We start from the raw sequence: 13,663 nt of genomic DNA on the forward strand, positions 1-13,663 counted from the left end.
GTGCGTGCCCAGGATCCAAACCTGGGCTGCCAACAGTGGAGTGCACACACTTAACCACTCCGCCACAGGGCCGGCCCCTATAAAATGTGTTTATGTTCAATACGTTTGTGGGTTTTTTTTTTTGGTTTTGTTTTTAATTCCCCAGTATCAGGAACACCATCAATCCAGCTTCCTTTCTGAGGAATCCTTTGGCTTATTTGGAATCTCTAGAAGTGGCATCAAATGGCATTTCAGATGACAGCTGTGTGTGCTTGGCTACTGCACTCAGGGAGCCCGGCGCTTGGTCTCCCACCCTGCCCGCTACCAGGGGCGTCAGATGGCTTCACCCTCTCTGGAAACTTGCCAATTGCCAGCATGGGGGTCTCTTCTTTTTCCTGCAAGACAAAGGGGTCTGTGCTCAATTAGGAAGTACTTAAGCCATAAGAAAACAAGGTGCAGAAGTTTCTTCTCACTCTGTGAAGCTGATCAGAAATGTTCTGGGAAGCGGGCTCTGTCTTCTGTTCCAATTAGTTATGTGGATTATAAACTATTCTTAAATTTTATTTGGACCACTCCATAGGAGAGAAAGGGTACCAGACTGCTACTGAACACTAACACACGTTCTTTTATCCACCGTATAAGGAGGGCCAATAACTTGAACACCAGACTTGTGGCAAGCAGAGATTTAATATTGAAAGACAGCCAGATGAGGAGATGGGAGTTAAAACTCAGATCTCCTCCTTGAAGGGAAAAAGGTAGGGTTTTGTTTTTATGTGGTTTTAGGTAGGAGAAGGGTAACATGTCCTGGAGTTTTGGTTAGAGGAGGAGCAGTATGTGGCCTTGCTGGTTGGTGCCTTCCCACCAGCCTGCTTTTGGCTTTGAAGACTGAATTTCTTTTCCCTTGACTGTCTGGCCTTTTCTATTTAGTATTTATCTTCAGCCTGCATTTGGCCTTGTGAGGCTGAATCTTGATGTCTGTACCTTGACTTCCTGGGAAAGACAGCTCACTCATATACAACAGAGGGATAGAAAAACCTGGTTAATTTTGAGCAACAGTTGATTATGCTGAGTATGCACAGCTGAAGTTAGCAAAGCTTCTCTCAAATTTTTTTTTCCTCTTCTTTTAGCCCAGGAAAGTTTTTTCAACTTCTTTATTCTCAGTTTCAATCCCCACTGTCTTATGATCATTCCTCAATCTTGGGGAATAGGGTGAAGACTGGTCTAGCTACTTCCTGCTGTGAAAGGGCAAAGATCAGGGTCAGAGGAATTAAACTGTTCTACCTTTACTTTAAAATATTTTTGGGTACCAAGTGGGGAGAGCAAGATATGCTTTGCATGACTAATATTTTAGTAGTCTGATCAATGGCTTTGGACCAACATTTAAGTCCACATTTTATAATTACATAGATAACCACAATATTAGCAAAATAGGCAGTCCAAATTGTAGTATCCTCTCCAAAATGGACCTTAATCCTCAGGGAATCCAGGAGAAGAGGACTGTAAACCAATCAAGCTTAGTGTCTAGAACCTCAGGTGAAATGTGATGTAGCCAAGGAGACTGCTGTCTAATTGTGCAACAAATAAGGTAAGAACCTGGGAGTCATTTATTATTTATCTTTAGGAGACTGTCTTCTGACAGCAACTGGTGGTCTGTCAGAGGTTCACTTGAACAGAGAGGTCAGTGTCTAGAGTATGAAGCCATCCAAAGTTTAGGTGATCTCTACAGAATGGTTCATGTTCCCTATGGCATTTCTCGTATGTTCCCATCTTGTGCTTCCAGGGTTTTCATTGGACCCTGTATCCATGACAAAGATGGTGCAGAGGAACATCTGACAGTGCCTAGTTCCTTAGTTCAAGTTCCTTCTAGGTCTTTCGGATCATCTCTAGAACACAGGAAGGGTCTCCCAAAGTTAGGTCTATATTGTGTAAGTAACCAGGTACTTAACAAGAAGCATTTCCACAAGAACAAAAAGAAAAACAAGGTTAATGGTTGGAGCAAATTATAAATCAATTTCTGAGCCCAGGGTACAGTCAGTCAAAAAGATCTCTAGATGTCAGGAGTGATGCATCCCGTGCAGTTTGAAATGTCTCTGATGATATCATCAGTGATTCAGGTAAACCTTTTGAGCAGTTTACACAGCAACAGGCATGAGGATTGTCCAAACATGGGCAATCATGGTGCACTCTCTTAAGTTAATATCAAGTCGTCCAGCTTCAGTTTTCAGGGCTTCAGGAAAAAGGGTGGTTTTAGTTCTCAATGTTTCCAAATGAAAAGGACAGAAAAAATCGAAAACATTAATTTGCAGATCTGTACCTGATATTTGAGGAGACTAGAGGAATTCAGGATCCAGTTCAGTTTACAGATAGAAAACAAAAACCTCAAGGACAATTAACAGAACTAGAATCTAATATCCACAAATGTGTATTATAGTTTCTGTTGAAATATAATTTTTCTCTCTAAAATCACCCTCATTTTTACAAAAGATAATCAAATTAAGACTCATTTGTTTGCAAAATAAGTCTAGTTATAATAAACTTGACCCAATTATTTACATAAGTGCAGCAAGAATAGCAATTGATCATATAGACTCTTCTAAGTCTACTTTGCAGGAACTTTTTATAAGCAATCTCAGATTGAACTTTAAAGGACTCCTGAGGCCAGGAAAGCCATGTCAAGGACTTATCATCAGAGTCCACCTGCAATACCTACAGATTTGGGTGAACTCCTCCCTTCTTGAGGTCCACAACATATCCTGAGGTTCTTGCACCTGTCAGGGAAGTGATCTTGTTTACTCACCTTGTAAGGTTGATGGGAACCGTGTAAGCAAGGTACTAGGCCAATATTTCCGGGTGGCTTTATTTGTTCCATAAAGTCAATCCTTGTTCCTCAAAGCTGTTAGGTCATATCTGAGTTTATGCATGTTGTTTTCAAATATGACATTGCAGTCAAAGCCTTGGTAATATAACTAGTGTTTTCAGTTGAGTCCTGCTATAAGGAGAACAGATTCTTATTGAATATATGCAAATAACTATTGCCATGACTATAAGAATACTCAATCATCAAGAGTTTTCAGATTCTGGAGGGATCAGATAGGGAGAAAAAGATAAATACTTCAATTCTGCTTATAAATTGCTAAAAGTCATAGTTCCCTAAGAGAAAAGAGAAAAATCTGGAAAAACAAAACATTAAAAAATCAGCAATATTTCACATAAAAAGTCATAAAAATTATAATCATCCTCATCAATTTGTTTAGTCCCATGTAATCACTTTTTGATCTTTTGTTAGCAGTTTTACGAGACCATCAGTTTCTCCACTAGAGTTCTGTAATTTCTTACCCAGCTCAGTTTCATAATCTGAAAGTTTATCAAAAACCTGTATTTTAGAATGTCAGAGTCCTTTCCTTGAATCTCTTTGAAGATGAAACATATTTGCAAAAACATCAGAGTAGAACAACTGTTTGCAAATAGTGAAATACTCAAAAATGGCAATTGAGAAAGACACTTGGCTATTTCTGTGACATACAACACTTTGAGATAATAACTAGAACTATGACTGAAAACCAGGACAGATCAGAATTTTTGAAATGTTATATAATTAAAAAAAAAACCCTTATATTAGTAGCATTTACCCACACAATATAACCTAGGAATTTTTATCATCACTAATTTAATAATGTTTCCCATGTAATTTAACTCACCAAATAAGTCTAATTAGTTTAATATCTTTCTCTTCATAGAAAGAACTAATTATTTTTTGATAACTTCCGGGGCTGATTGAAAATTCTCAAAGTTTCCTTTTTAAGTCAAAAGAAAGAATTTAATTTTAGGGGAAGTTTGTCAAAAATATCAAAAGGCTTTTTTTCTTGCTGAGGAAGATTTGTGCTAAGATAACATCTGTTGCCAATCTTCCTCTTTTTGCTTAAGGAAGATTCAACCTGAGCTAACATCTGTGCCAATCTTCCTCTATTTTGTACATAGCTCACTGCTGTAGCATGGCTGCTGACAAGTGGTGTAGGTCAACTCCAGGGAACTGAACCTGGGCTGCCAAAGTGGAGTGTGCTGAACTTAACCACTAGACCATGGGGCCGGCCCCTTCAAAAGGTTTTCAAGACACTTGGCCAAATTGGGAACAATACTTAGTTATCCATTCAATCAAGGTGACAACAGAAATAGTAAAAAAACCTTAATAGAGAGACCTCAGTCTTTTTGAATATAGGAAATTATTTTAACAAAACATAGATATTCTGTCTTTTAGGTAAATTTATTCAAAGGTAAAGAAAAACCTTTCATAATCTCTTTATCAAGAGCAGACCAAAAGTTCAAGAGAATTATCTTAAGAGAGAAGGCCAAATTCTAATTTCGCACCAGCTTACTTTTGATATTGAAACTCACCCATTTAGTTGAATTTATTTTAATCTCAGCCAACTTGAACATGCACAAAACTCCTCAGGGTTTTACTTCCACAAAGCTTCTGTCAGTTACATTCAGAATTTGTCCCATGTTTTCTTTCCTAGTACTTTAGGAGAACTTTATCTTTCTTAACAAAACAAAAATATCTCTGTTCTTTATACCTTCTTTACTGAAAACATATATTTTACTTTCCTTGTATACAGACTTTCTAGAAATATGTGCTTTTTCATAGAAAATTTCTCAGCATGCACAAAACGTGTTTATCAATAACCTAATCATCTTTCAGCTTCTCTGAGATAAGAAACCAAAGGCAGACAAATCTATGCTTAGTAATCAATTTCTAATATTTTATCTTATGTGGAAATGACCTAGATACTCAACAGATTCTAATCATTTAACTTAATTTAGCAAAACTCTAAAGTTTTAAGTTACCAAAAAGATTTTGGGAGTTACTTTTCAAGCATATATACCATTAAACATAATTATTGTATGCAAAAACTCTTACCCATTTTTATATCTAAATTATTTGTTCTCAATAATTATGCTTAGATTACTCACAAAAACTTCACATGACATTAAAGTAGTTAGTCATCATCTTGAGTTGTTTTAAGTACATACACCATAACACATAACTTTTGTTAAAAAGTTTCCCCCAAAACTTTCATCCTTTTCACATTTATTTAGTTTACTTGTTTCCAAAAATTATATTTAGATTGCCTACAAAACTCTCAGGAGGCATCAAACAAAATCAGCTATCATTCTAAGTTATTGTTTTTTTTCTGACAAATTTTGTAACACAGATAACATGTCTGTATAATATCCAATGCTGATAACTGAAAACATGTTTATTTCAATTAAACCAACAAACTTAAACAAGCTCTTCATTTACCAAAGATCATTTTATATCACATTAACTTGAAAGACATCTAGGCTAGTTTCTATTACATTTAGAAATAATTTATATCAGCACTTACTTCAAGCCAATTAAATAGAGTTCTTTAGAAACTGTATCATCTGAAGGTAGACAAATACATAGAGAGACTTACATACAGATAAACACAGAGATCTTTGAAATTTTAACCAGGTCTCAAGTACAAAACTCAAAAGAACAGTTGGATCCAAATTGCTCTTTGTCAGATGAACCTGCTCAGACCTCCAAAAATTTTTATTAAAGATTCTTCTCTTTTTGCTGTAAGTATCCTTTTTAGAGCTGTTTTTGAAATCATTTTGTCTCTTAGAAGTTTCTACATATTAATCAAAGATTGTATTCCATTGTCTCTGAGATGTTTTGAATCTTCTCTTGTAAGGGTGCCTCTTAAGGTGGCCACGTCTGAAACAGAGGTTCCCCAGAACAACCATTATAATTTCATATTATCTCAAAACTTTACCCATTTTCACTCACTTAATTTTAGATCAGAAATTTCAGGGGAGTTGAATTGGGGAGCTCAGTGAGAGAGGAGAGAGGAGCAACAGATTTGGTTTCATTTTGCTAGCACAGCTGGTTTCTTCTAATTGCATATGTAAATCCACTGTTTGGGTAAACTAAAATTTCCCCATTTTGGCCATTTTAAAGTGAGATCTCCTTTAGCATGTTCAATTAACATTGCCTGAAGGGTGGATTTATATGCTCTTACAATATCAGGCAGGGGAAACATTCCCCAGTGAGACACAATGTTTATCCCTACAACACAATCTATAATACAATCAGGCAAAAGAGATGCAATCATTTTACATAAAGCCCATTTAAACATACCAATTTTTTTTTTTTTACAAAACTTTATCTTAATTTTATCAACTCTTATACCTCTAATCATAATTTCCATTAGGATTCCATCAATAAGTCTCGGTCTTATAATATTGAGTTGGGGAAGCATTCCTAGCCAGACATAACATCCATTCCCAAAAAACACTCAGGCAAAGTTGACATGACCTCTTCATATAATATTAGCTCAAACATTTTAATCTTTATGATCTTATCAACCTTAGCAGCCTAACTGTTGCCCCAAACGATTGTTGGTCAGGTTTTTCCTTGTGATTTCTGGCTTCTAACTTTTTAAATTTTTTCAAACTGAGGTGAATAGAATGGGCTTGTTTGAAGTCCTTTAATGTGTGTGCGGGGCGCCAGTAGGGGGTCTGTTTAGCCCACCCAACCTTAGGCAGTGTTTAATGAAAACTTTTCTTTTGACCACATTAATGTCCATTTTATTTATCCCATTTTTCTTTTTAATAACTAGCTAAAGATTTTCATCCTCTGAGATGAGTCATGTGACTCTTCCCTTCCTGATTCCTCTTCGTTTACCCCCCTTTTAATATTTGTCTTATTTACCCTACTGTCTTATTTACCTTATTTAAAAAAAAAAATTTCCACTCTGTTGAGAAGAGTCCCTTCATTTTTCTCTCAGTTTCCTTTACAAAACAATTCTAATTGTAAGATAGTATAGTAATTCAGTGAGCCATTAAATGGCCAGCACTCTCTGGACTCCAAAGAATATTGTGACCATGCACTGTTACAATAGAAAATAATCTTCTTCTTGGACATTGGCTCACAACTATAATCAGACCGTCTACTCAGAATCAGCCTCAATGGCCCCACTTGGGGACAGACAGCATGTTCCCCATTCTGATACACAGAGATGGACAGACACATAGATACAGACAAGGAAAAACCAGACACCAGTGAACCGGTTCCCAGATTCTAAATAAAAGTCCTACAACTATTCCCACTCCAGTAGGGTACCCTATCCAGTAGGGACTCCAGATAGAGGGCAAAGGAGTTCTCGGTTGTACACACCAAGGTGACTTACCCTACTCCAGATTGAGTCTGTCCACTCAACAGAAGCAAAAACAAACAAACAAACAAATCTAGAGCCTGTTTCCTTGTTGTAAGAGAAATGTGCCTAGGGCCAGTGGTGCTGGGTCAGACTGAAATTATAGGGGACTGTCCCTAGGGCAAATCACCTAGGCAGCTGCGGGACTGCTTCCCAGGAAATTCTGGTCAGTCCAGGGCCATGGAGCCACAGACAAAGAGCCTCCTGGCTGGCCTGCCAAATTGTTACTGAACACAAACACGGGTTCATTTACCTGCTGTACAGGAGGGCCAATAACAAACACCAGGCTTGTGGCAAGGAAAGAGGTTTATTATCAAAAGGAAACCAGATGAGGTGATGGAAGTTAAAACTCAGTGAAAGTTTATCTCAATATTTTTTTTTTCCTCTTTGTTTAGCCCAGGGAAGATTTTTTAACTTCTTCATTCTTGATTTCAGTTTGTTCTTCTGTGTGTGGAGTTACACACATACAGAACATGTGTCCGTGTGTGCATGCATGCACAGATGTATATAGATGCACACACACCTGGAGAGAGAGGCACGTGCCTGGGAAGCAGACTCTCCCCTGCCACTGCTTGCTGGATGACCCTGGGCAAGGTCCTCCCCTCCCTGCCACACCTACTGAGCAGAGCTGGTTGGGAGCTCCCGAGGGGAGGCCTGCGTGCTGCAGAGCACCTGGACCACAGGAGACACTCCATGACTGGCAGCCACTGTTTTGCACATGCACGAACATCCATATAATAGTGGGCACAGTCCTATGGCAATTATTGGACTGTACTTGGATTGTGAAGACCTCCAAGAAGGGACTGTGTCAAAAAAAACCCTTGTTTAATAAAAATCAAATTAATGTCTGTGTGTGTGTGTGTGTGTGTGCGCGTGTGTGTGTATTATACAAGAAATGCTCGCAGTGCTGCGTGAGGAGTTAAGTACTGTCCTGCAGCCAAGGCAGAAGTGTCCCAGGGTTAGTAAGCCTGGGAAGGTTGCATTCTCTGTCCCCCTCTGGGAAACTCAGAGGCACACTAGTGCATTAAAGACTGTGACCTTCACACACACATACAAACATCTTTTCCACTTTTTGCAATCCAATTTTCCCACTTGGCACCCTTTTTGGAGTAACACCTGTTAATATCTCCTCATAGAAATAGTGATGCAGAGGAACATAATTTAGGAAATGATTAAAATATTAATATGTTATATTAATATAACATATTAATTTTTTTACTGTGGAAACACAGGCAAAATGCAATCCAGAATGTTCAAGATTTCTACACTTGGAGTCCACTGGGCATGACTGCCACAGCCCCGGGCCCCTGAACACTGCCTGCCTGCCTGCCTGCTCTCCCACAGGACAGGAATAAGGTCCATCTCTGCATCCACACAGCCTAGCATAGCACCTGGCTCGCAGAAGATGGTCAATCAATACCTGATGATGAGAGTAAATGACTGGAACCGAATGAGCTCTAAGAACAGAACCATCTAAGAGGGTCAATGACGTCTCCTGGAGGAACTGAGGTTCCCACTCATCCAAATCCACCTCCTCACTCAGCTGCTATTTCCTCTTCATAATGTGCTCTTCCTGCTTGGAGTTACCCCGGAACACGCATGTGCTCACAAGAGCCCACGTAGGTTGACTACTTTTTCTTTCCCTGAGAGCCTCAACCTTCTTCAATCTAACTTAGGCCTTTCAATTGTGGTATTTTCAAAATGACTCCTAGTAAAGGTGAGTAAAAATAGAGGACAGGATGGAACTGTGAGATTTCTCTGCCTTTTCTTCAACCAATATGGGTTTTATAGTCACTTCTGGGTTATTTCTTCATCTTGATATGTGTCCTTTTAGATGTTAAAGAAATATCGTGGAATACTGGAGGGAAAACATATAAACACAAGAAGGATTAGGGGTGTAGTTTTGATGTCCTTGCAAATGCCACAAAGCAGCTAATACCACCAGACGCAGCCAGCACAGACTGGGCCAGGACGAGGGACAGACTCTGATTTCACTCATCACTAACCTTCTCAGGAGAGAAAGTTTGTTTCCACACTTCGTATATTTGTAAGAATGAAGCAACAAGACGAGAAACACAAAGATTCCTGTAGAGATACATTGCCTCATGTAATGAAACAAGTGTAATCCTGCAAATTTTAAAAGAAAAGGTTAATACTTACTTGTATGGTCTTCATATTGCTCTATATAATGCAGATACTGAACTGCTTTGTTCTTTGCCTGAAAGAAGGAAAATATTTTTCTTAAATCTGTTGTTGGAATATACATTTTCTCAGAGATTTCAAAAATTACCTTTCACAAAACATTTTATTATGGAAAATTTCAAACTTACACCAAAATTTCAGTATATACTTCTAAAAGCTAAGGATTTAATAAAAATATCATAACCACAATATGACTATCACCTCAAAAATTAGCAATAATTCCTCAGTATCTTTCAACTTTCTGTCAGTGTTCAAACTTTCCCAGCTGTCTCCTAATATTGTCACAATCACAAGTCTGATAAAAATGATGCAAAAGAATACAAGCACTTTTAACACTGCTTTTTATGGGATAAGTAACATTTGAGAGTGAGCCTCAGGGGAGAGTTCTTATTTCTATTTTTTTTTTTTTGTGGATCTGAGGTGTCTAGCACATAGCTTATTGATCTTTTACTGTCAACAAAGGAAAAACGTACATACTTTTCTGAAAGCGTTCACCCATTCAGTGGCTTTCCCAATGGCAAAACCTGTAAGCGAAAAGCAAAAATATGAAAAGGGCATAAATTTGGCACATAATGTCTTTCACCACATTTTAAGTTTCAGCTCCTACAGTATTTCATTGCACTTCATTTTTCTTCTGCCCACAGAAAACCTGCTGTGCAAAACGAATGACAAAGCGTGAGGCTACAGACATTTGCTTCTCTGTATTGGGGCATTTGGGAACTATCACATTTGAAAATATCTATGAAATCCAAAGTTAGATGCATAACATTACCTTTATAAATCTCTAAATAAAACCAAATATGCTCAATAAAAACATGCTATAAATTAATAAGCTAAATGGTTTTGAACATTTTTGAAAACAGATTAGAATAACCAGAAAGCTTGGGAATAAACATAAACTGCTATAGAGTAAAACCACAATTTCACTGGAACTTTCAAATGCAGTTCAGATTTCAATTAACCACGAAGTAAAATCTATGATTCTTGAGTTTGTACATGCTTAACCCTGTGAAGTGTGATTGATCACAAGTTAACAGAAATGCCTCATTATTTGCTGTCACTATGAATTATTTATTTTGAAGGATATATTTTATTTTTAAATTATACACAGGAAAGTAACATAAGACAATACTGCTCCATGAGATATGCAAGACATCTGAGAACATGGGACAAAAAGGACTAAGGATTCCAATCCCTAGTTTAAACAAAACAAATTAAACCATATAAGTCCTAGAGGAAAATATGCTTGAACTTATTTATAATCTTCAAATGAAGGCTTTCTAAGCAAAACACTAAATCAGCAGTGATAAAAGACTGATAAACTTGCTATTTAAAGGTTTAAAAGTTCTGTGGATTTAACTTTGTGTTAAATTGTTAAAAAACAAAAATTAAAAACTAAGTCAAATATAATAGGCAAAAGGTTAATGTCCTTAACTTACAAAGAGCTTATACCAATCAATAAGGAAGAATAATTATCCAGTAGAAAAATGGGTAAAACATGTGAACTAACAGATCAAAAAGGATATTATAATAGCCAATAAACATGTAAGTGGTGTCCAAACTTGCATAGTTACAGAAATGCAAATCAGAACTAATAGATATGTTTCCCATATCATATTGACAGTCAGTACAGTTTGATTTTGTCCTGGGCCAGGAAGGATGTGATGGTACACATGAACATAACCTGATGCAACATTTGGGAGGGCAATCTGGCAGTACTCATCAACATTTAAAATGCATGGAACTTTGAGGCGGTAATTTCTCAAAAAACTTCCCCTATCGATATACTTGCCAAAGTACAACAAATTACATGTACAAGACGCTCATTAATTTTTATAAACAGTAAAAAATTGGAAACAACATAAATATTCTGCAAAAGTGAAAAGGTTACAAAAATTATGTTTATCCACACAATGGAGCATTGTGCAATCAGTACAAAGAATGCGGGGAATCTGTTTCTGCTAATACAGGAAGATCTCTGGGCATAACACTAAGGAAGAAAAGCAAGGTGCTGAATTATGGATATGATATGATTCCTTTGTGTCAATGTTTTAAAAGATATATGGTGATATATGAATACAGAATTCTTAGAAAGATACAAAAGTAACTGTTAAGAGTGGTTTTCTTGGCAAATACTATCTAGACCTAGTACTTGTGTTGAAAGTGTCAGTATGGATTAAATGGACAGTTTTCCAGCTTTCTTTCTCTTACACATTCAAGTATACATTTCACAAATAGAGGTTCACTATGAAAGCTTTATAGAAAAGTATAAAGAAGAAAATGCACATGATTGGCAAAACTACTAATTAGAGTAAACATTATTAACCTTTTCATTGCATATCTTTTTTTTTCCATAGAAACATACTTTTTTAAAAAAACAAAAATTGGGATCATATTATAGTCTTACATGAAATTTTTTTTTTAGTTTAGCGTTATTTTGTGATTTTCCACAGTTTTTTAATGGCTACAGAACATTACAATGTGTGGCTATACTCTTTCTGTATGTCCCTATTGTTGAATATTTACTGTTTTTCCACCCTAATTTTTCACTTTTAAACATAATACAATAGTGTCTTGAGCTTTTTAAAATATCCATTGTCCTCAAAGGCAAAGACAAATGTTGGAAGATCTTTTCCCTCTAAGGGATTTCCGGGGTTTACCACAAGGCTTGTGAGACCAAACCACTAACAGATTTAATCAGGAGGAAACCCCTGGCTGCAGCATGAACCCGCAGACCCCACAGCCGAGCCCGGCCACGCCTGTCCTCTGCCACCACCACCAGCACCGCGTGTACCATCACACCCCGTTCACCTGCGGCTCCTCTGCCGTTCCCCACAGCGACCAGGACGCGGACTGATTTCTTCCTTCATTTTATGCTGTCATATTGAAAACATTTCTGACCTAAAAGACAAAGTGTTTCATAAATATTACACCTTAATAACATTCTGGAGTAGGGAACTGGGGTGACCTCCTGACACACGCACACGTGCTGAATCGTACATCATCCTCCAAGTCCACGAGCAAACTTTCTCCAAAGGAACCTCTCTCAGGACTGTTTCCTAAAGAGCAAAAAGGAAACAAGACTTTCTCCTCCTATTTCACAAGGTTGTTAGAAGGTGCCACTGAGGTAACTTTTAAAGGGACCTGAAACTGTACAACTCAACATACCCTATTTTAATGAACGTACCGCAAGAAAGAAAAAAAAGTTGCTGATTATACTTTGACATGGTTTATAACTGATTGACTATAAGACATACTCAATATCAGAGATGTTAAAATATGAAAAAATGTGCATCATAGAAATGACAAATGCAGTCTACAGAAAGAATTAGCCTAGGACTGGATCTCCATGCTTAGGACTAGGCTCAACTGAGAATAGAAATCTGGAAATATCTGCTAATTATGAACTACAGGAAAATCTGCATTTTGGTGGCATATTTGAAAGGGCAGGAACTATGAAACTGTGAGCTAAACTGCTCACCTGGCAGCCCCTTTCCCATAAAATGGGTTAAAGGAAACGGGAGCTCCCGTCCACCCTGTGGACGACATGACAGGAAACCACCACACACACAGGATGCTTCAAAGAGATTTACTTCCAAAAGGTACAAACTGGGACCAAAGACATAAAACACTGGTGACCAGATGTTAAATTCTGTGATGCAACTGACATTGAAGAAACAATATACATAGTCAATCACGAACTCAATGAATGGTCATTCCTTATGGTATTTAACACCCAGTGTGCAGCACTAGCTCACAGGGAAGTTGACTCTTTTAGGGAATGTCCTGGAAAGAGTGACTGAAATTCACCTGATACAGGCTTCAGTTTCAAGTGCCTGCAAGCAGCCCAGCAGGTCATTTCCCATCAGGAGCTGGACATTCACAGCAACTCCAAGCTTCCCACCCCCACCCCACGGCTCCTCTCAGGCTCTGCTCCCTGCATTGAGTGCCACATACAGCTGGTGTATAATTCAAGGACAGATTGCTAATGCTACCTTAGCTTTAGGAAGGAGGAAATTCAAAGGTAATCTCCAAATTCTGTTACTGACAATGCCACTGAAGTTGCCTTGTCCTGGGACCTCAACTGGTAGCCCCCACAAAGGGGGGCAGACAGGAAAGCCAATATCAAGTCACTGACATTCAAGTTCCATTATTTACTTTCTCAAATCAGCTCTGTGTCTCAGAAAAAGTCAGGCATCAAAGCTTTCCCTCATAGTTCCTCTTGCCCTATCCCCACTCCACCC

General features: G+C 37.8%; 1 long non-coding RNA gene across 2 annotated transcripts in view; it reads right to left on the reverse strand.

Annotated features, from left to right (window-relative positions):
* The window catches only part of LOC131399932 (uncharacterized), a 70,303-nt gene extending 58,015 nt beyond the window's left edge, over positions 1–12,288 (reverse strand). Inside the window, exons 1-3 of one of the 2 annotated variants that reach the window (XR_009217263.1) lie at positions 12,231–12,288; positions 9,897–9,943; positions 9,395–9,435 (exon numbers count right to left, since the gene is read on the reverse strand). This is a non-coding gene — a long non-coding RNA (uncharacterized LOC131399932). Of the gene's footprint in view, positions 1–9,394; positions 9,436–9,896; positions 9,944–12,230 lie in introns of those variants that run through there. The other variant, XR_009217264.1, reaches the window with a different exon arrangement.
* Positions 12,289–13,663: the final 1,375 nt, after the last annotated feature.

Source organism: Diceros bicornis, chromosome 40, assembly GCF_020826845.1.
Source record: "Diceros bicornis minor isolate mBicDic1 chromosome 40, mDicBic1.mat.cur, whole genome shotgun sequence".
Taxonomy (NCBI): domain Eukaryota; kingdom Metazoa; phylum Chordata; class Mammalia; order Perissodactyla; family Rhinocerotidae; genus Diceros; species Diceros bicornis.